General features: G+C 36.7%; 7 non-coding genes across 7 annotated transcripts; all 7 read right to left on the bottom strand.

The window, feature by feature from the left end:
* Positions 1-422: 422 nt before the first annotated feature.
* On the bottom strand, positions 423-496 carry TRNAT-AGU (transfer RNA threonine (anticodon AGU)). The gene has a single exon. It is a non-coding gene; the product is annotated as a tRNA-Thr (tRNA).
* A 209-nt stretch (positions 497-705) lies between these two features.
* TRNAT-UGU (transfer RNA threonine (anticodon UGU)) lies at positions 706-779 on the bottom strand. Its single transcript has one exon. It is a non-coding gene; the product is annotated as a tRNA-Thr (tRNA).
* A 1,350-nt stretch (positions 780-2,129) lies between these two features.
* TRNAT-UGU (transfer RNA threonine (anticodon UGU)) lies at positions 2,130-2,203 on the bottom strand. Its single transcript has one exon. It is a non-coding gene; the product is annotated as a tRNA-Thr (tRNA).
* A 1,351-nt stretch (positions 2,204-3,554) lies between these two features.
* On the bottom strand, positions 3,555-3,628 carry TRNAT-UGU (transfer RNA threonine (anticodon UGU)). Its single transcript has one exon. It is a non-coding gene; the product is annotated as a tRNA-Thr (tRNA).
* Positions 3,629-6,406: 2,778 nt separating this feature from the next.
* TRNAT-UGU (transfer RNA threonine (anticodon UGU)) lies at positions 6,407-6,480 on the bottom strand. Its single transcript has one exon. It is a non-coding gene; the product is annotated as a tRNA-Thr (tRNA).
* A 7,081-nt stretch (positions 6,481-13,561) lies between these two features.
* On the bottom strand, positions 13,562-13,635 carry TRNAT-AGU (transfer RNA threonine (anticodon AGU)). The gene has a single exon. It is a non-coding gene; the product is annotated as a tRNA-Thr (tRNA).
* Positions 13,636-15,270: 1,635 nt separating this feature from the next.
* Positions 15,271-15,344, bottom strand: TRNAT-UGU (transfer RNA threonine (anticodon UGU)). The gene has a single exon. It is a non-coding gene; the product is annotated as a tRNA-Thr (tRNA).
* Positions 15,345-23,757: the final 8,413 nt, after the last annotated feature.

Here is a 23,757-nt window from a genome sequence, read left to right as displayed (position 1 = left end):
TCAAATCATTTCATCTATGTTTTGAAAGTTTATCTAATATATGAAGAAGAAACGTCTGGGAATCTTCCAATTATTATTATTCTTTTATATTTGCCCAGAATATTGATAAAAGACATGATTCGGTATTACTATCGAACTAGGAAGAATAAGTTGAACTATCTACATGTAAAATTTGAAAGGTAAGTCTTTAAAGTTGTAGAAATTTGTTGTAATTACAATATACTAACCATTATTCTTTGACTAATGTTATGATATATTCATTTAATCACTGAAGAAGGATTTTACTTTTATTTTTTAAAGTACGTATGCATACAGCAACTATCTTATCCCAATTTGTTACTCTTCTCACTATTGATGTCCTGCTAGACCTTTTATGCATTTTTAAAAATCTTTTTATCATATAATTCTTTTTAAAAATAGTAAGGCACTGCTGAGATTCGAACTCAGGATCTCCTGTTTACTAGACAGGCGCTTTAACCAACTAAGCCACAGCGCCTTGTAGTACCATGTGTTTTTTTTTTGGTCTCAGAGACTGACATGGCCTGAAATATTAAGAAAAAAAGCACATTCTATGCCATTTACATTTTAACATCCAATAAACAACTTATATTATCATGTAATTTAACACACATTTAAATTATCCTACATTGTAATTTATAGACCTTTATAATTTTTAATATCAATTAAATATGGCAGATTTGGAGAAGGCACTGCTGAGATTCGAACTCAGGATCTCCTGTTTACAAGACAGGCGCTTTAACCAACTAAGCCACAGCACCTGACATTCAATTACATCCGGATGGATTTTGTAGGAGTTGTTTTAGACATCTAAATAATAATGCATTGGAGGTTTTTTGTGTTCTGGGCTTTGGTACGTTTGTCGAGTTTTACAAATGAACAATATATGAGATTTTTTGTATTTTTTATAAAATTAGCATGTGATATTTTCTTCAATAAAGATTTGTAGGTTAGTGGATTTGCTTTAAACTATATATTACAAATAAATTATAAATCAGATGGATTGAATTCTCTGTAAAATTTTCAGGTAATATTTTTTTGCTAAAAGAGATTTGATCGTTAGTGGCTTCACTTCGCTTTGGGCCATGCTTTTTGTGTTCAGCCTCAATAGGGAAAATGCTGTCAACTGGATTCAAGTAGGCTTTTTAAGAAGATTTGATGTTGTTTACTGCATACATTAAAATATTAAATTAAAATTTTACTCTGCGCAATTCATGATGTTTATACATTAAAATCTCAAACTTTAAAAAATCTTCCTATTCCAGTGAGTACTCATATCAATAATGACTCAAATATTATCAAAATATGCTTGAGTAACATCTATCGAATTGGGTCAGATGATTGTGAAATTTGTAGACCTCTACCATTGACTTAAAAAGCTGTAAACAAACAAAAATATAATCTTAGTTTCAAATCATTTCATCTATGTTTTGAAAGTTTATCTAATATATGAAGAAGAAAAGTCTGGGAATCTTCCAATTATTATTATTCTTTTATATTTGCCCAGAATATTGATAAAAGACATGATTCGGTATTACTATCGAACTAGGAAGAATAAGTTGAACTATCTACATGTAAAATTTGGAAGGTAAGTCTTTAAAGTTGTAGAAATGTGTTGTAATTACAATATACTAACCATTATCCTTTGACTAATGTTATGATATTCATTTAATCACTGAAGAAGGATTTTACTTTTATTTTTTAAAGTACGTATGCATACAGCAACTATCTTATCCCAATTTGTTACTCCTCTCACTATTGATGTCCTGCTAGACCTTTTATGCATTTTTAAAAATCTTTTTATCATATAATGCTTTTTAAAAATAGTAAGGCACTGCTGAGATTCGAACTCAGGATATCCTGTTTACTAGACAGGCGCTTTAACCAGCTAAGCCACAGCGCCTTGTAGTACCAGGTGTTTTTTTTGGTCTCAGAGACTGACATGGCCTGAAATATTAAGAAAAAAAGCACATTCTATGCCATTTACATTTTAACATCCAATAAACAACTTATATTATCATGTAATTTAACACAGATTTAAATTATCCTACATTGTATTTTAGAGACCTTTATTCTTTTTTAATATCAATTAAATATGACAGATTTAGAGAAGGCACTGCTGAGATTCGAACTCAGGATCTCCTGTTTACAAGACAGGCACTTTAACCAACTAAGCCACAGCGCCTGACATTCCATTACATCCGGATGGTTTTTGTAGGAGTTGTTTTAGACATCTAAATAATAATGCATTGGAGGTTTTTTGTGTGTTCTGGGCTTTGGTACGTTTGTCGAGTTTTACAAATGAACAATATATGAGATTTTTTGTATTTTTTATAAAATTAGCATGTGATATTTTCTTCAATAAAGATTTGTAGGTTAGTGGATTTGTTTTAAACTATATTTTACAAATAAATGATAAATCAGATGGATTGAATTTTCTGTAAAATTTTCAGGTAATATTTTTTTTGCTAAAAGAGATTTGATCGTTAGTGGCTTCACTTCGCTTTGGGCCATGCTTTTTGTGTTCAGCCTCAATAGGGAAAATGCTGTCAACTGGATTCAAGTAGGCTTTTTAAGAAGATTTGATGTTGTTTACTGCATACATTAAAATATTAAATTAAAATTTTACTCTGCGCATTTCATGATGTTTATACATTAAAATCTCAAACTTTAAAAAATCTTCCTATTCCAGTGAGTACTCATATCAATAATGACTCAAATATTATCAAAATATGCTTGAGTAACATCTATCGAAGTGGGTCAGATGATTGTGAAATTTGTAGACCTCTACCATTGACTTAAAAAGCTGTAAACAAAAAAAATATAATCTTAGTTTCAAATCATTTCATCTATGTTTTGAAAGTTTATCTAATATATGAAGTAGAAAAGTCTGGGAATCTTACAATTATTATTATTCTTTTATATTTGCCCAGAATATTGATAAAAGACATGATTCGGTATTACTATCGAACTAGGAAGAATAAGTTGAACTATCTACATGTAAAATTTGAAAGGTAAGTCTTTAAAGTTGTAGAAATGTGTTGTAATTACAATATACTAACCATTATCCTTTGACTAATGTTATGATATTCATTTAATCACTGAAGAAGGATTTTACTTTTATTTTTTAAAGTATGTATGCATACAGCAACTATCGTATCCCAATTTGTTACTCTTCTCACTATTGATGTCCTGCTAGACCTTTTATGTATTTTTAAAAATCTTTTTATCATATAATGCTTTTTAAAAATAGTAAGGCACTGCTGAGATTCAAACTCAGGATCTCCTGTTTACTAGACAGGCGCTTTAACCAACTAAGCCACAGCGCCTTGTAGTACCAGGTGTTTTTTTTGTCTCAGAGACTGACATTGCCTGAAATATTAAGAAAAAAAGCACATTCTATGCCATTTACATTTTAACATCCAATAAACAACTTATATTATCATGTAATTTAACACACATTTAAATTATCCTACATTGTATTTTAGAGACCTTTATACTTTTTTAATATCAATTAAATATGGCAGATTTGGAGAAGGCACTGCTGAGATTCGAACTCAGGATCTCCTGTTTACAAGACAGGCACTTTAACCAACTAAGCCACAGCGCCTGACATTCTATTACATCCGGATGGTTTTTGTAGGAGTTGTTTTAGACATCTAAATAATAATGCATTGGAGGTTTTTTGTGTGTTCTGGGCTTTGGTACGTTTGTCGAGTTTTACAAATGAACAATATATGAGATTTTTTGTATTTTTTATAAAATTAGCATGTGATATTTTCTTCAATAAAGATTTGTAGGTTAGTGGATTTGCTTTAAACTATATTTTACAAATAAATGATAAATCAGATGGATTGAATTTTCTGTAAAATTTTCAGGTAATATTTTTTTTGCTAAAAGAGATTTGATCGTTAGTGGCTTCACTTCGCTTTGGGCCATGCTTTTTGTGTTCAGCCTCAATAGGGAAAATGCTGTCAACTGGATTCAAGTAGGCTTTTTAAGAAGATTTGATGTTGTTTACTGCATACATTAAAATATTAAATTAAAATTTTACTCTGCGCATTTCATGATGTTTATACATTAAAATCTCAAACTTTAAAAAATCTTCCTATTCCAGTGAGTACTCATATCAATAATGACTCAAATATTATCAAAATATGCTTGAGTAACATGTATCGAAGTGGGTCAGATGATTGTGAAATTTGTAGACCTCTACCATTGACTTAAAAAGCTGTAAACAATAAAAATATAATCTTAGTTTCAAATCATTTCATCTATGTTTTGAAAGTTTATCTAATATATGAAGAAGAAAAGTCTGGGAATCTTCCAATTATTATTATTCTTTTATATTTGCCCAGAATATTGATAAAAGACATGATTCGGTATTACTATCGAACTAGGAAGAATAAGTTGAACTATCTACATGTAAAATTTGAAAGGTAAGTCTTTAAAGTTGTAGAAATGTGTTGTAATTACAATATACTAACCATTATCCTTTGACTAATGTTATGATATTCATTTAATCACTGAAGAAGGATTTTACTTTTATTTTTTAAAGTATGTATGCATACAGCAACTATCGTATCCCAATTTGTTACTCTTCTCACTATTGATGTCCTGCTAGACCTTTTATGTATTTTTAAAAATCTTTTTATCATATAATGCTTTTTAAAAATAGTAAGGCACTGCTGAGATTCAAACTCAGGATCTCCTGTTTACTAGACAGGCGCTTTAACCAACTAAGCCACAGCGCCTTGTAGTACCAGGTGTTTTTTTTTGTCTCAGAGACTGACATTGCCTGAAATATTAAGAAAAAAAGCACATTCTATGCCATTTACATTTTAACATCCAATAAACAACTTATATTATCATGTAATTTAACACACATTTAAATTATCCTACATTGTATTTTAGAGACCTTTATACTTTTTTAATATCAATTAAATATGGCAGATTTGGAGAAGGCACTGCTGAGATTCGAACTCAGAGATCTCCTGTTTACAAGACAGGCACTTTAACCAACTAAGCCACAGCGCCTGACATTCTATTACATCCGGATGGTTTTTGTAGGAGTTGTTTTAGACATCTAAATAATAATGCATTGGAGGTTTTTTGTGTGTTCTGGGCTTTGGTACGTTTGTCGAGTTTTACAAATGAACAATATATGAGATTTTTTGTATTTTTTATAAAATTAGCATGTGATATTTTCTTCAATAAAGATTTGTAGGTTAGTGGATTTGCTTTAAACTATATTTTACAAATAAATGATAAATCAGATGGATTGAATTTTCTGTAAAATTTTCAGGTAATATTTTTTTTGCTAAAAGAGATTTGATCGTTAGTGGCTTCACTTCGCTTTGGGCCATGCTTTTTGTGTTCAGCCTCAATAGGGAAAATGCTGTCAACTGGATTCAAGTAGGCTTTTTAAGAAGATTTGATGTTGTTTACTGCATACATTAAAATATTAAATTAAAATTTTACTCTGCGCATTTCATGATGTTTATACATTAAAATCTCAAACTTTAAAAAATCTTCCTATTCCAGTGAGTACTCATATCAATAATGACTCAAATATTATCAAAATATGCTTGAGTAACATGTATCGAAGTGGGTCAGATGATTGTGAAATTTGTAGACCTCTACCATTGACTTAAAAAGCTGTAAACAATAAAAATATAATCTTAGTTTCAAATCATTTCATCTATGTTTTGAAAGTTTATCTAATATATGAAGAAGAAAAGTCTGGGAATCTTCCAATTATTATTATTCTTTTATATTTGCCCAGAATATTGATAAAAGACATGATTCGGTATTACTATCGAACTAGGAAGAATAAGTTGAACTATCTACATGTAAAATTTGAAAGGTAAGTCTTTAAAGTTGTAGAAATGTGTTGTAATTACAATATACTAACCATTATCCTTTGACTAATGTTATGATATTCATTTAATCACTGAAGAAGGATTTTACTTTTATTTTTTAAAGTACGTATGCATACAGCAACTATCGTATCCCAATTTGTTACTCTTCTCACTATTGATGTTCTGCTAGACCTTTTATGTATTTTTAAAAATCTTTTTATCATATAATGCTTTTTAAAAATAGTAAGGCACTGCTGAGATTCAAACTCAGGATCTCCTGTTTACTAGACAGGCGCTTTAACCAACTAAGCCACAGCGCCTTGTAGTACCAGGTGTTTTTTTTGTCTCAGAGACTGACATGGCCTGAAATATTAAGAAAAAAAGCACATTCTATGCCATTTACATTTTAACATCCAATAAACAACTTATATTATCATGTAATTTAACACACATTTAAATTATCCTACATTGTATTTTAGAGACCTTTATACTTTTTTAATATCAATTAAATATGGCAGATATGGAGAAGGCACTGCTGAGATTCGAACTCAGGATCTCCTGTTTACAAGACAGGCGCTTTAACCAACTAAGCCACAGCGCCTGACATTCCATTACATCCGGATGGTTTTTGTAGGAGTTGTTTTAGACATCTAAATAATAATGCATTGGAGGTTTTTTGTGTGTTCTGGGCTTTGGTACGTTTGTCGAGTTTTACAAATGAACAATATATGAGATTTTTTGTATTTTTTATAAAATTAGCATGTGATATTTTCTTCAATAAAGATTTGTAGGTTAGTGGATTTGCTTTAAACTATATTTTACAAATAAATGATAAATCAGATGGATTGAATTCTCTGTAAAATTTTCAGGTAATATTTTTTTGCTAAAAGAGATTTGATCGTTAGTGGCTTCACTTCGCTTTGGGCCATGCTTTTTGTGTTCAGCCTCAATAGGGAAAATGCTGTCAACTGTAAACAAACAAAAATATAATCTTAGTTTCAAATCATTTCATCTATGTTTTGAAAGTTTATCTAATATATGAAGAAGAAACATCTGGGAATCTTCCAATTATTATTATTCTTTTATATTTGCCCAGAATATTGATAAAAGACATGATTCGGTATTACTATTGAACTAGGAAGAATAAGTTGAACTATCTACATGTAAAATTTGAAAGGTAAGTCTTTAAATTTGTAGAAATGTGTTGTAATTACAATATACTAACCTGTGATAGGAAACAGTTTAGATTAAACAATAATGTTTCAAGTTTTGATAGTTTAAAGTGTATGTAATCATTATCACCAATAATACCATGACTTAGATATTAGGTACCTGTATGATTACAGAGTTTATTTTAGATTCGTGATAAATGTCATTTCTATGCGACTTAGAAGGAATGATATACTCAAATAAGTGAGTTAGAGAGAAAAAATGGATTCTATCTTAAGTAATGAATGAACAGCATAGACTCATAATCATTGGTGATTTAGTGAGATGAAACTGAATAACTCATATAAAAATAAATAGAGTTATTGTGGAAAAGTTAAACACAATATAGATAACTTTCTGATATAAACAAAGTTAAACTCCTTAGAATGATCCGAGAATAGAATAATGTGAATTTTTATAGGATATTATAGTTCCACATAGTAGAATGAGATTTTCAGTAATGCATTACGAACTCGGTTATGTCCTAGCATGCTATTAAAGTATTCGTTGGTGCACATACCTGATTCAGGAGTTGACTGTGATGTTACAGAGGATAGTTGAGATACTAGACTCTTAGAAAACAAGAGCGTTCAGTGAAGAGTGGGTGAGCAGCAACCACAGAGAGCAGCGATCCTTCGACTCCGGCGTGGTGCGCAGTGAGAGCGGTGATGACGTCACCCGCTGCCTGTCAGTCCGTTCCGGTTGAAACACAGAGTGCTGTAGATTCACGCAGCTGAAGATTTGGTTAGAGTTTACTCCAACTTTGATAGGAGTAAATAACAAAAGGTATTATTCCAATATGAGAAAAGGAAAATTACAAAAGTTAGATTTAGAATATAATAAATGTCAGAAAACTTTAGGGCTTCTTAATGTTAAGGAGATAGAAAGACTGGTACTGGTCTCCTATTCCACTTCCAATAATCAAGCAATGATTTCTGGGAAAAGAGGTGAATAAATAGAAATGTGTTAGGGGAGGAGATCTTGCCTTAAAGGGATAATGAAAGGCAAATTGTTGACAGATCCCCCCATTCAAGAGCCCCTCCCAGCAACCTGAGGACCAGGTTTACAGGGATAACGAACATGAAACTCCCTCAACAAATCAGGAGCATTTAAGTCACGTAAGAGGACCCAGGAGTTCTCATCATCACCATAATCCTTCCAATGGACTAGGTACTCAAGCTTCCTCCTACGAATCCTGGAGTCCAGGATCTGATCGACTTCATAATCCAGTGGATCCGGGATGGTGTGGATATCAGTAGAAGGAATCTCAGTTCCAATGAACGGTTTCAGTAATGATACATGGAACGAGGGGTGAATTCTCATAGTGGGAGGTAACTTTAAAGTCACCGCATTCTCATTGATTACTTTGAGAATCGGGAATGGACCAATATACTGATCCGCCAGTTTTTTACTCGGAACTGGTAACTTGAGGTTCCTCGTAGAAAAACCATACCATATCTTGAGGTTTGTATTCAGGTGATGGTAATCGTTTCTTGTCAAAGTATTTCTTTTGAGTTTCTTTAGCATTAACAAGATGGTCATGTAGTGAGTCCATGACGTTTTTCAAAGTTTCAGTGTAAGAGGAGACTGATGGAGAATGTGAGCACGTTAGTGAGTTAGGATAAGCACGTGGATGAAAACCATAAGTAGCAAAAAATGGAGAGATTTTGGATGAAGAATTGACTGAATTATTATATGCGAATTCGGCACTAGGTAAGTAATCATACCAATCGTCTTGTTGAGATGATATAAAGCATCTCAAATATTGTTCGAGAGTCTGGTTTAATCGTTCTGTTAGTCCATTGGACTGAGGATGGAAAGCTGTAGTGAGTCGTAATGAGATCTGTAAGGTCTTGCATAAAAATTTCCAAAATTTGGAGGTGAATTGACATCCACGATCTGTTACAATGGAGGTAGGTAATCCATGTAGTTTAACAATATGACTATGGAAGACTTTTGCAGTTGTGTAAGCAGTAGGTGTTCTCTTTAATGGAATGAAATGAGCCAATTTAGTTAAATGGTCTACTACAACCATTATGGTATTGTGACCATTGGAGATGGGCAATTCAACAATAAAATCTATTGCAATCATATCCCAAGGCTTTATGGGTATGGGTAATGGTAATAAACATCCATAAGGTTTATGATGTTCCTTCTTTTTCCTTGCGCAGATTTGACAATTTATTATATAAGTGTGGATGTCGGCCTTCATTTGTGGCCACCAGTATTCTCTACTGATAAGATCAGTAGTTTTACCTATGCCTGGATGTCCGGCTAAAGGGGTATCGTGATGTTGTTGAATGATCTGCTTCCTTAGAGATGATGGAACATATATCAATCCATCATTCAAATATAAACCAGATTCAGAATCTGGGGTACAAATTGGTGGAATGTCAGGATCTAAATGTTGTGCTTGGTATAAGTCAGATGTCTCTAGGACTGCTGCAGCTATGATTTTAGTTGGTGGAATAATATAGGCCATAGTTTGAGTGTCTGCAGTTGAATCAAATGACCGGGATAAAGCGTCTGCTGTTACATTCTTTGTACCTGGTATGTGGGTAAGTAAAAAATTAAACCTATCCAGAAACAATGCCCAGCGAACCTGTCTTGAAGAGAGAGTTTTATTTTTCTTCAAATATTGAAGATTTTTATGATCTGTATGAACCTGGAATGGGATTGTGGTTCCCTCCAAGAGATGTCGCCAGTGCTCCATTGCTGATTTCATCGCAAGTAACTCCTTATCGCCTATAGAATAGTTTGTCTCGGCAGGAGTTAGTCTTCGAGAAAAATAGGCGATAGGATGGAGATGATTATCTTGGTTTCCAGGTTGTAAGAGAATGGCTCCAATTCCAACATTGGAAGCATCTACCTGTAAAGTGTATGGCAAGTCTGGATTGGGTAAACTTAGAATAGGAGCTGTTGTGAATTTCTCCTTCAAAGTTTGAAAGGCATGTTCTGCATTGGTATCCCAAACAAATTTTTGTTTTCCTGTTAGTTGAGTTAAGGGTTGAACAATGGTTGAATAATGATTTATAAATTTTCTGTAAAAATTTGAAAATCCTAGAAATCGTTGAAGGGATTTCAAGGTAGTGGGTGTTTGCCAATTGATTATGGCTGTGACCTTTTCCTGATCCATCTCTATACCTTTGGGAGAAATTATATAACCCAAAAATTTAATAGTATCTTTGTGAAATTGGCATTTTTCCAACTTTGCGTATAACTGATGATCACGTAGTGTTGAAAGAACCCACCTTACATGTTTCCTATGCTCTTCTATAGATTTTGAATAAACAAGTATATCATCCAGATATACAATTACGCACACATCCATTAATTCTTTAAAGATTTCATTTATAAAGAACTGGAATGTGGCAGGAGCATTCGTTAAACCAAAAGGCATAACGTTATATTGAAATAAGCCGTATCTTGTTTTAAATGCTGTTTTCCACTCATCACCAGATCTCATTCTTATTAAATTGTATGCACCTTTTAAATCTAGTTTAGTGAATATGGTTGCCCCAGTGAGACGTTCAATTATTTCTGGGATGAGTGGTAATGGGTATCTATTTTTTATGGTTACTGAGTTTAGTGCACGGTAATCTATTATGGGTCTGAGAGTGCCATCTTTGTTGGTGACAAAGAATATTGCAGAAGCTACTGGTGATGATGATGGAGAAATGAAACCTTTTCTTAGGTTTTCATCTAAATAATCTCTTAGATGAATCAATTCTTTTTGCGACAATGGAAAATTTTTTCCTGAAGGTATTTCTACTCCAGGTTTGATGTCAATCGGACAATCAAAATGTCTATGAGGTGGTAGTGATTCAGCATTTTTTAAATTAAAGACATCATTAAATTCATAATATTCTTGTGGTATTGCAGAGCCTATGTGTCCAATATTTACATATGGATAACATGTCTCTGAACAAAACTGTGAGGTGAAAGTAACCTTATTTTGAGACCAATCTATGGATGGGTTATGTTTTTGTAACCATGGTAGGCCAAGAACTATGGGATGTATTGAACTTGGTATAATATCGTATGTTAGATATTCTTTGTGACCATCTGGTGAGATGGTTAATAATGGTATTGTGTGGTGAGTGATCGGACCCTTTAAGATCTGGGTACCATCAATTACTCTAACAAAAACAGGAGTGGTTTTCTGCAGAATTGGAATTTTATTGTATTTTACTATTGACTCAACAAGAAATATACCATCAGCACCGGAATCAATAATGGCTTCGTTCTGAAGTTGTTGATTGTCCCACTGTAAAGACAATTTTAGGGATAAGTGTGAAGGGTGTTTTTGATTTTCACAAGCACAACTATAAGTACACTTACCCTTCTTCTGGCGAGTTAGGATAGGACAGGTGGCAACATCGTGATCTTTATTTGCACAATATAAGCAAAGATTTGCAGATCTTCTCCTTTGTTTTTCTTCCTGGGATAAAGGTCCACGAATGGTACCTATCTCCATGGGTATGGGGCTCGAGTAGGTTTTTTCTTGATAAGCATGGAATGATCTTTTAGGTGTTGTTTCATATGAGTGCTTTTCAATCTTCCTTTCACGATACCTCCTATCCATGGAGATACATAATTTAATTAAAGCATCTAGACTGTCTGGGAACTCTACCCTAGACAGTTCATCCTTTAAGTATTCAGATAGTCCAATACGAAACTGGTTTTTTAAACAGACTGTGTTCCACTCTGAATCCGTGGCCCATAGCTGAAAATCTGCTATATAATCTTCCACTGGTCTTTTTCCCTGTTTAAGGGTTCTTAGTCTTTGTTCGGCAGTTTGTTATTTGTTTAAATCATCATAAAGGATGGCCATTGTTTGGAAGAAATTTTCTAGGGAATTCAGAATTGGATCCTCTGTCTCAAGGAATCTGTCAGCCCAAACTCTTGGCTCCCCAGTTAGGTAGGATATAGCAGTAAAAACTTTGATCTTTTCTGTACGGTAGGTACGAGGTTTCAAAGTGAATAGAAGTAAACAAGCGTTCTTATATTCACGAAATTTCGTGCGGTCCCCACCGAAAGGTGTTGGGGAATTTACCTGTGGTTCGGGTGTCTCATTTGCTTTTTGAGTCACTAATTCATTTATGATTTGTTTTAGACTGCTGTTCTCATTTTTTAATTCAGTTAACCCTTGAGCCAGAATTTCCACCTTTTGATTTAAGGTGGTGACTTGATTTGCCATTTCTATGGGATCCATTATGGTCTAAATCAGAATCTACAAAAAACAAATTATTATTTTTATAGGCTTGATTATTCTGTGATAGGAAACAGTTTAGATTAAACAATAATGTTTCAAGTTTTGATAGTTTAAAGTGTATGTAATCATTATCACCAATAATACCATGACTTAGATATTAGGTACCTGTATGATTACAGAGTTTATTTTAGATTCGTGATAAATGTCATTTCTATGCGACTTAGAAGGAATGATATACTCAAATAAGTGAGTTAGAGAGAAAAAATGGATTCTATCTTAAGTAATGAATGAACAGCATAGACTCATAATCATTGGTGATTTAGTGAGATGAAACTGAATAACTCATATAAAAAATAAATAGAGTTATTGTGGAAAAGTTAAACACAATATAGATAACTTTCTGATATAAACAAAGTTAAACTCCTTAGAATGATCCGAGAATAGAATAATGTGAATTTTTATAGGATATTATAGTTCCACATAGTAGAATGAGATTTTCAGTAATGCATTACGAACTTGGTTATGTCCTAGCATGCTATTAAAGTATTCGTTGGTGCACATACCTGATTCAGGAGTTGACTGTGATGTTACAGAGGATAGTTGAGATACTAGACTCTTAGAAAACAAGAGCGTTCAGTGAAGAGCGGGTGAGCAGCAACCACAGAGAGCAGCGATCCTTCGACTCCGGCGTGGTGCGCAGTGAGAGCGGTGATGACGTCACCCGCTGCCTGTCAGTCCGTTCCGGTTGAAACACAGAGTGCTGTAGATTCACGCAGCTGAAGATTTGGTTAGAGTTTACTCCAACTTTGATAGGAGTAAATAACAAAAGGTATTATTCCAATATGAGAAAAGGAAAATTACAAAAGTTAGATTTAGAATATAATAAATGTCAGAAAACTTTAGGGCTTCTTAATGTTAAGGAGATAGAAAGACTGGTACTGGTCTCCTATTCCACTTCCAATAATCAAGCAATGATTTCTGGGAAAAGAGGTGAATAAATAGAAATGTGTTAGGGGAGGAGATCTTGCCTTAAAGGGATAATGAAAGGCAAATTGTTGACATAACCATTATCCTTTGACTAATGTTATGATATTCATTTAATCACTGAAGAAGGATTTTACTTTTATTTTTTAAAGTACGTATGCATACAGCAACTATCTTATCCCAATTTGTTACTCTACTCACTATTGATGTCCTGCTAGACCTTTTATGCATTTTTAAAAATCTTTTTATCATCTAATGCTTTTTAAAAATAGAAAGGCACTGCTGAGATTCGAACTCAGGATCTCCTGTTTACTAGACAGGCGCTTTAACCAACTAAGCCACAGCGCCTTGTAGTACCAGGTTTTTTTTTTGGTCTCAGAGACTGACATGGCCTGAAATATTAAGAAAAAAAGCACATTCTATGCCATTTACATTTTAACATCCAATAAACAACTTATATTATCATGTAATTTAACACACATTTAAATTATCCTACATTGTATTTTAGAGACCTTTATACTTTTTTAATATCAATTAAATATGGCAGATTTGGAGAAGGCACTGCTGAGATTCGAACTCAGGATATCCTGTTTACAAGACAGGCGCTTTAACCAACTAAGCCACAGCACCTGACATTCAATTACATCCGGATGGTTTTTGTAGGAGTTGTTTTAGACATCTAAATAATAATGCATTGGAGGTTTTTTGTGTGTTCTGGGCTTTGGTACGTTTGTCGAGTTTTACAAATGAACAATATATGAGATTTTTTGTATTTTTTATAAAATTAGCATGTGATATTTTCTTCAATAAAGATTTGTAGGTTAGTGGATTTGCTTTAAACTATATTTTACAAATAAATGATAAATCAGATGGATTGAATTTTCTGTAAAATTTTCAGGTAATATTTTTTTTGCTAAAAGAGATTTGATCGTTAGTGGCTTCACTTCGCTTTGGGCCATGCTTTTTGTGTTCAGCCTCAATAGGGAAAATGCTGTCAACTGGATTCAAGTAGGCTTTTTAAGAAGATTTGATGTTGTTTACTGCATACATTAAAATATTAAATTAAAATTTTACTCTGCGCAATTCATGATGTTTATACATTAAAATCTCAAACTTTAAAAAATCTTCCTATTCCAGTGAGTACTCATATCAATAATGACTCAACTTTTATCAAAATATGCTTGAGTAACATCTATCGAAGTGGGTCAGATGATTGTGAAATTTGTAGACCTCTACCATTGACTTAAAAAGCTGTAAACAAACAAAAATATAATCTTAGTTTCAAATCATTTCATCTATGTTTTGAAAGTTTATCTAATATATGAAGAAGAAACGTCTGGGAATCTTCCAATTATTATTATTCTTTTATATTTGCCCAGAATATTGATAAAAGACATGATTCGGTATTACTATCGAACTAGGAAGAATAAGTTGAACTATCTACATGTAAAATTTGAAATGTAAGTCTTTAAAGTTGTAGAAATGTGTTGTAATTACAATATACTAACCATTATCCTTTGACTAATGTTATGATATTCATTTAATCACTGAAGAAGGATTTTACTTTTATTTTTTAAAGTACGTATGCATACAGCAACTATCTTATCCCAATTTGTTACTCTACTCACTATTGATGTCCTGCTAGACCTTTTATGCATTTTTAAAAATCTTTTTATCATATAATGCTTTTTAAAAATAGAAAGGCACTGCTGAGATTCAAACTCAGGATCTCCTGTTTACTAGACAGGCGCTTTAACCAACTAAGCCACAGCGCTTTGAAGTACCAGGTTTTTTTTTTGGTCTCAGAGACTGACATGGCCTGAAATATTAAGAAAAAATGCACATTCTATGCCATTTACATTTTAACATCCAATAAACAACTTATATTATCATGTAATTTAACACACATTTAAATTATCCTACATTGTATTTTAGAGACCTTTATACTTTTTTAATATCTATTAAATATGGCAGATTTGGAGAAGGCACCGCTGAGATTTGAACTCAGGATCTCCTGTTTACAAGACAGGCGCTTTAACCAACTAAGCCACAGCGCCTGACATTCAATTACATCCGGATGGTTTTTGTAGGAGTTGTTTTAGACATCTAAATAATAATGCATTGGAGGTTTTTTGTGTGTTCTGGGCTTTGGTACGTTTGTCGAGTTTTACAAATGAACAATATATGAGATTTTTTGTATTTTTTATAAAATTAGCATGTGATATTTTCTTCAATAAAGATTTGTAGGTTAGTGGATTTGCTTTAAACTATATTTTACAAATAAATGATAAATCAGATGGATTGAATTTTCTGTAAAATTTTCAGGTAGACGACTTCCGGTGGGCGGGCCAACAGAGCAGACGTGTCCTAACAGAGCTCCGCTAGTCGGATCGCAAATACCCCTAAAATCTATCAATTTTCTGCTGGGCCCCGCATAACAGACTTGCTGGACTAGTGACCATTGCACAGTGCCAGCCGTCTACTGAAGTGCGCGGAGCATATTCCATCGGCTCCGGCTCCTGGAGGCCATTGATCGCAAAAGGATTTCACACACTACCGACGCCATCTTGGTTTTTACCCGGCCTCAATCACAGGTGTGGAGGGAGTAAAGGGGCGCAAAGTGCCACAAAGCACCCGCTACACTCCATATTGTGGGCAATGGTGAGTAACGTTCATGAAAGGCGCGAACGTTAACTTTGTGTGGAAAGACAGCAGTGAATGGTGAGGTGGGGAAAGGACAGGGGACACGCAGCCAAAGAAAACACACCACAGCTCAGTGATATCGGCACAGACAACATACTGTCTCTATATGCTCTCCAGGGACAATAGTGTATCAAGACTGGTTCGAGAGTGGTGAGCATAGTGAGAGTTCATTGAACACTGCACAGAGAACTTTACATTACATCGTGGCCTTAACTTGCAGTTTGCCCTGACTGCGCCACGTTATCCCAGAAAGTGAAAACCGTTGCTTGCACATTAAAAATCCCTCTGGGTCCCCCCACCCCACATCAGGATATTTTCCTCCCCCCATCAAGTGCCAATTACATACATCAAAAGACACACTTATGCCTGATCCTGTTTATACCTCCTCCAACTGCATCAATATATAGCAAAGCGGCATTCAACACTCCAACAGCTGTGCAGAAACCGTGCAACAGTAAAGGGGACGCAGACTGAACTTTTTTACCCCCCAAGACTAAGGTATCCTCTTGGGGCACAACACCGGAGGCTAGCATCTACTTGAATATTGCACCATCACGCTCACCTGCCCTATATGCACAGAAGACCCCACACCCCACTCTAATGAAAGTGGACAAATACTTTCATAAACTCTCTCCCTCCAATAAACCTGACATGGCTCACAGATCAAAGACCAGTGAAAAGAGACTGAAACACTTATCAGACATTCAGGCAGAGGGCTCAGCTATACCAGACCATGCGGGGGCCTCAGATTCAACCTCACACTCTGCCCTCTTGCAAGAATTAAAATCCTTCTTTCTCCCAAAGATGGATTCTCTGCAAACAGGGGTTGACACGCTAACAAGCGAAGTACGCCAATTTTCTTCACGCTTAACTGCAGCCGAAACCCGCATCTCAGATGCGGAAGACAGGCAACTTGCCACAGATACCACAGTCAAGCAATTAGTAAAGAAAACGCAAGTGCTCCAGGATCGCATAGATGATCTGGAGAACAGAAGCCGCCGCAACAATCTACGCATCGTAGGAGTTCCAGAGTCCATTAGGGGCAAAGACCTTCTCGAATTCACAGCACTGAAGCTCCCCAGGCTATTGGGCATACATCCTGACATTCTCCCAATTGATGTAGAACGAGCACACCGAGTGGGCCCAGAGAGGGCAGGAGACCAAGCAGGAGCCAAACCTAGACAGGTCATTTTCAAGTGCCTAAATTTTCAAGAAAAATTAAAGATCCTGAAAGCCTACCGTTCACATAAAGAGCTAATATACGAAGGTTCCAAGCTGCTCCTCTTCCAGGACTTCTCACTGGAGGTCTCTAGACAGAGGAAAGAATTTGCTCCGCTCTGCTCCCAGCTACATGAACAGGGACGCCAAGTGGCGCTGCTTTTCCCGGCGAAACTTCGTCTACAAACACCATATGGCGTAAAATTCTTCAATTCACCACAAGCGGTGAGAAGTTATCTGGCTACGGAAAATCAACGCCCTCCAACCTGAAAATAACTAGCTCCTACTAGGAGGATGCTTCCTCTGTTTTCTCCTCCTTGCTTTGTTTTTAAGCCTCAAAAGTAAAGGATGGCTGAATCTCTCTGTTGCTTGGCCTTTTCCTGGACTGGAAGAGACTTTTACCCCAAGGGGTCGTTGGACTTCACAGAGAGGCAGGACAATGCCTCTAGGGTAATGTTGATTAGTGATACCTCCTTTAAGTTTTATTTGTTCTACTTGTTGTTTCTTCTTTTGTTTATCCTTAACATGTTTTAAATTCTCATTGGGTCATAACAACGGGTTAATACTACTGACACTTTATTTGGGAAGGGGGGGACTACAATGTGATTTGCTATATTATGGTCTTGACAGTGTTAAATCTTACAACATGAATCACCATGCATACACAAGCCCAAACTCTCCGATAAAATACGCTGATAGCCACTATGAGGCACAGGTGGATGATGACTTAAATACCCAGCCCGAAAGTGATAGACATCAAAGATGCTGTAATCTGGAGGGGACCTTCAGTCGCCACAGAGGAAACAGAGGTCCCTTAGAACATAGTGCTTACTCAGAACCACTTCACCTTAGTCTGGTAACAGAACCAATCCCTCTTAAGAGGTCTGCCCCTCCCACCTCTATTATTGTCAACTCCACGGAGATCACCCACACATATATATACTATCAGGGCAAGTTAAATATTGCTGAGATGTTTTATCAGCCTATTATTCGGGGTATCCCTCCTGTGCCTAACTCAGGGAGTCACACACGTTTAAACCCCCCAGCATTATCTACCTCTCTCAGGGATAGGGGCCTAGAACAGCTGCTTTCAATCGGGACGAAAATCTACAGACTTATAGCCCTGGCTCTGTCTGAGCATGCAATAAATGTAGAGCTTAATTATGTATATGCTAAGATAAGTCTAAGTTTATGTCTATCAAATATAACTATTATTGTTGAAGGTCCAGAATGCTGTATACTTTATGCCTTTTCTCCTGCTCTCTCCCTTCTCTGCCTCTTCTTTATATCCAGATTCTATTGGACTCTCTCCTACCCGCCTAATGTTCCTTCCCGGCCCCCTTCTCTCCTTCCCCCCCCCCCCCCCCCTTTTTTTTTTTTTTTTTTTTTTTTTCTTCTTCTTCTCACCAGCTCTGATCCCCTGTAATTGAATATGTCGCTTAAGATAGTGACTTGGAATGTGGGTGACATCCACTCGCCCATAAAACGCAAATCAATTCTCACCCATCTCAGGAAACTAGGAACAGACGTAGCCTTATTGCAGGAGACACATCTGACAGACTCAGAACATCAAAAACTACAAAGGGACTGGGTGGGACAGGTAGTCTTCTTATCTTACACTAGTGCCAGCCGGGGTTTAGCCATTGTATTTGGGAAAAAGGTAACAGCGACAGTAGATAACACCTACCTAGACAGGGAAGGACGATTTATGATAGTACAGGCAACGGTAAATTCTAGGAAATATACATTTTGCAACCTGTATGCCCCCAACCACAGAACAACAGGCTTCTGGTCAGATTTAATTAGACACTTAGCTCCACACATGGGTTCATCCCTGATAATTGGCGGAGACTTTAATATCTCACCCACGCATGTTTTGGATAGACTATGGTTAGCATCTCATTCTGTCAGAGACCCAAAAACAAACTATAAGGCCAGATACGAAACAAAAATCTTTAGCATGCTAGAAGCAGACTTAGGGGTCTGTGACATCTGGAGACTATTGAACCCAGAAGGAAAAGAATACACCTGTTTATCTAAAGCCAAGCATACCCTGTCCAGAATCGATTTATTTATGATTGCTGGGGAACTAACCACACAGGTACATCATTGTAAGATACACGACATCTTAATCTCAGACCATGCACCAGTGGAAATTGCCCTGGGATCCCAGAGAACACCCTCCAATAGGAACACTGTTAGATTTCCAACTTACTTGACCACCTCAGAGGCATTTGTGAAATACCTTCAACATACATGGACGGACTTTCTCACTGACAACGCAGCGCACGCAGATGACACCCAACTTCTCTGGGAAACGGCGAAAACAGTGTTTGCCGGTTCCATAATCTCATATGTCTCCAAACTGAAACATAAGACACAATATAAATGTAAGAGCCTACAAAAGCAGCTGGCACAGACTTATCAAGCTTATTTGCAAGCTAAAACAAAAACGACCTATGAGACCTACCTAGCAGCAAAGGCAGAGCTCGAGGCATTCATGAGGCAACAAACTACCTCAGGGCTATTAAAGACGGCAGGTAAATTCTACAGATTTGGTGGGAGGGCAGGCAGGATGTTAGCTACCCTATCAAAACCCCAGACAGCAAGGACCAACATAACAGCAATCAGAGCACAGGGCCTAACCTACACAAAATCAGTTGACATAGCACAGTGCTTTGCACAATACTATGCAAAATTCTACACCCAACAAGCCCCGGCCCCAGATGGAGTTCAGACACAATTTTGGCAATCCTTACAGCCCCCCCAATTGACACAGACTCAAATCAACAGTCTAAATGGCCCAGTGACCGTCGAGGAACTCGCCCTCACCCTGAGGTCCTTGCCAGTGGGTAAGGCACTGGGGCCAGACGGCCTTCCGGCCGAATTTTATAAGTCCCTACAACCCCAGATCACACCTACACTGACCAGGCTATATAATGCCTTCCTCCAGATGGACACCTCCCCCTCTAACAATTTTACTTCAGCACATATTACGCTGATCCCCAAGCCAGGTAAAGACTGCTCAAGGCCAGAGTCCTTCAGACCAATCTCCCTGTTGAACACAGATTACAAGCTGTTTATGAAAATCTTAGCCAACAGACTGAAGGTGATCCTTCCAGACCTGGTACACCCGGACCAAACGGGCTTCGTTTTTAAACGCTCATCCGTGGTGAATCTTCGCAGGGTCATGCAGGTCATAGAGCGGTACTGGACAAGGGGACAGGAGAGGGGAGGGGACACCCCGGAGGCCTTCCTGCTATCCTTGGACGCAGAGAAGGCCTTCGATAGGGTGGAGTGGCCTCATTTACTGGACACCATGCGGAGGTTCGGTTTTAGGGGCCCATTCCTAGAGGTCATAGGTAAAATGTACCATCACCCAGTGGCACGGGTCATTGTCAATGGACTTTTTTCTCCTGATTTCAAATTGCAGCGGGGCACCAGGCAGGGTTGCCCCCTCTCGCCGCTGCTATTCAACTTAGCGCTAGAACCCCTTGCGCTGAAACTACGGCAGCTCTTCCCAGGGATTACAGTAGAGGGGGTTCCCCTACACCTAGCGTTGTACGCTGATGACATGTTGCTGTTTGTGGACACTCCCTCTGTCCATATACCGCGTATACTGCGCATGATCGCAGACTTCGGCACCTTCTCGGGATATCAGATAAACACCTCAAAGTCTGAGGTACTGTGGCTACATAGACACCAGAACTCAACACAAGGCTACCCATTTGTAGAGGCCCCAGAGGGCCTTACCTATCTAGGCATCAAACTTCACAGAGATCCTGCTAAAATGTATGAGCTTAACATAGCCCATAAGTGCTCAGAGCTAGTTTCTCAATTGACAAACTGGGCCAATCTCCCCTTGGGCCTCTCGGGCCGGATTAGTCTAATTAAAATGACAATCCTACCCAAAATCCTATACCCATTGCTTATGCTACCTTTTCTAATGACAAAAAAGAATCTGCGGATGCTCTCAGGTGCCATATCACACTTCATTTGGAGGGGAGGTAAACCCCGAATAGCGGCGGTTAAGCTACATCTCCCATACTCGGAGGGAGGATTTGGTCTGCCAAATCTTAAACTATATAACTGGGCAGCTCTGGCCAGAATAGTCACTGACTGGCAGCTAAACACGAAGCATTTTTGTGATGCATCACTTGAAGAAGCAAAAGTTGCACCCCTGGCACTGGCCTACCTCCCCTATGCAAAATTTTCGACCCTACCACCACTAATCACTAATAGTGTATTATATCGCGACCCACTGAAAGCGTGGCATCTGATCCACAAATTCATGAAAGTGGACAGTCCCCCCCCGAGACACATACCCATTCGCGGGAATGCCGACTTTCCAGCAGGAAATGAGTATGAGCCATTCCGCATTTGGGAAACCCTCGGTGTCCAGATGGTGGGACATGTCTTGGATCCATTACTTCATACAATACGCTCCTTCCAGGAGCTCAAAACGAAGTATAATATCCCGAACCAACACTTTTACGCATACCTTCAACTGCGACACTACGTAACGTCTTTGCAATCATCAAATGCCGGCTTCTGGGATAAATCACCCTTTGCCATTGCTCAGACGCTGTTCCTTGTGGGACGATTCTCCTTGTCATACTTTTATGTACAACTAATGAAACAGCCCGAGTCCCTTATACAAGCTAACATGCTGGCAAGGTTGGCTGCAGATATTCCCGTCACGATTTCAGTACAAGACCTGAAAGACAGTTTAGACAGCACGAGACAAGCTACACTTGCAGTCGCTCACAGAGAGGCCCAGGTTCGACTATTACACAGAGACTACATCACACCCAATAGATTAGCAAAATGGAACAACCTACACCCCAACCAGTGTATCAAGTGCAGTAGTGCTGCCCCCTCTCTTCTACATTATTTTTTCGCTTGTCCGATCATTAGGCGCTTTTGGGGCCAATTCCAACACTGGGTAAAAATCACTCTTGACATTGAAATAGAGTTCACTGCAGCTGAAATATATCTTTTTAAGTGGGGAGACACACACAAGCGGCAGCAGCGATTACTATTACTATTTGCACTATACTAGCACGACAATGTATCCTAGCAAGATGGGTCTCCAGACATCCACCAACAATAGCACAATTCAAACAGTTACTGATAAAACAACTATACATAGAACAATATGACGTAAGGCTAGATGTGACCCGAAGACTGCGACCTTTCTGGAGGAAGTGGTCCCCCCTTATCAATACCTTCAACACGAACTTAAAAAGCCAAATCATGAGACCATTCCTTCAGTCCGAAGTAATGCCTCAACTTAACTATAATGTGACTGAACAATCTCTCAGAGATCAAGGGGAAATTCATAACGGGATTCGATACCCAACTGAGGAAATGCTCTTCTAGGTAGCAGGGCCCACACCCCCCCCTTTTTTTTTTTTCTCCCTCTCTCTCCTCTCTCCCCCTCTCGACCCTCAGACCTTTTCACTCCTCCTTAGAACATGTTGTTATAATGTTATAATGTCATATGTTATATTTGTGTTTAAACTGTTATATGTTATATTTTAAAATGGAGACGGATATGGCATGCCAAACCTCATGGACACATCTTACTACAAATATCGAGTCGCAGTACACAGCAACTATAACCTATGTTCCTACCATTTTCTGTATGGACTGATATGGACAATCTACTTAAACACTCTGTATATGATGAAAATGGTGCATGGTGGAAATTTACATTGTGTATGCTTCTTGCTGTAATACCTGATTCTGTATTATGTCATGTCTGTCTCTTACAATAAAAAGAATTTAAAAAAAAAAAAATTTCAGGTAATATTTTTTTTGCTAAAAGAGATTTGATCGTTAGTGGCTTCACTTCGCTTTGGGCCATGCTTTTTGTGTTCAGCCTCAATAGGGAAAATGCTGTCAACTGGATTCAAGTAGGCTTTTTAAGAAGATTTGATGTTGTTTACTGCATACATTAAAATATTAAATTAAAATTTTACTCTGCGCAATTCATGATGTTTATACATTAAAATCTCAAACTTTAAAAAATCTTCCTATTCCAGTGAGTACTCATATCAATAATGACTCAAATATTATCAAAATATGCTTGAGTAACATCTATCAAAGTGGGTCAGATGATTGTGAAATTTGTAGACCTCTACCATTGACTTAAAAAGCTGTAAACAAACAAAAATATAATCTTAGTTTCAAATCATTTCATCTATGTTTTGAAAGTTTATCTAATATATGAAGAAGAAACGTCTGGGAATCTTCCAATTATTATTATTCTTTTATATTTGCCCAGAATATTGATAAAAGACATGATTCGGTATTACTATCGAACTAGGAAGAATAAGTTGAACTATCTACATGTAAAATTTGAAAGGTAAGTCTTTAAAGTTGTAGAAATGTGTTGTAATTACAATATACTAACCATTATCCTTTGACTAATGTTATGATATTCATTTAATCACTGAAGAAGGATTTTACTTTTATTTTTTAAAGTACGTATGCATACAGCAACTATCTTATCCCAATTTGTTACTCTACTCACTATTGATGTCC

The sequence above is a fragment of the Bombina bombina genome, chromosome 4, assembly GCF_027579735.1.
Source record: "Bombina bombina isolate aBomBom1 chromosome 4, aBomBom1.pri, whole genome shotgun sequence".
Taxonomy (NCBI): domain Eukaryota; kingdom Metazoa; phylum Chordata; class Amphibia; order Anura; family Bombinatoridae; genus Bombina; species Bombina bombina.
This window is presented reverse-complemented; position numbering and strand designations above follow the sequence as displayed.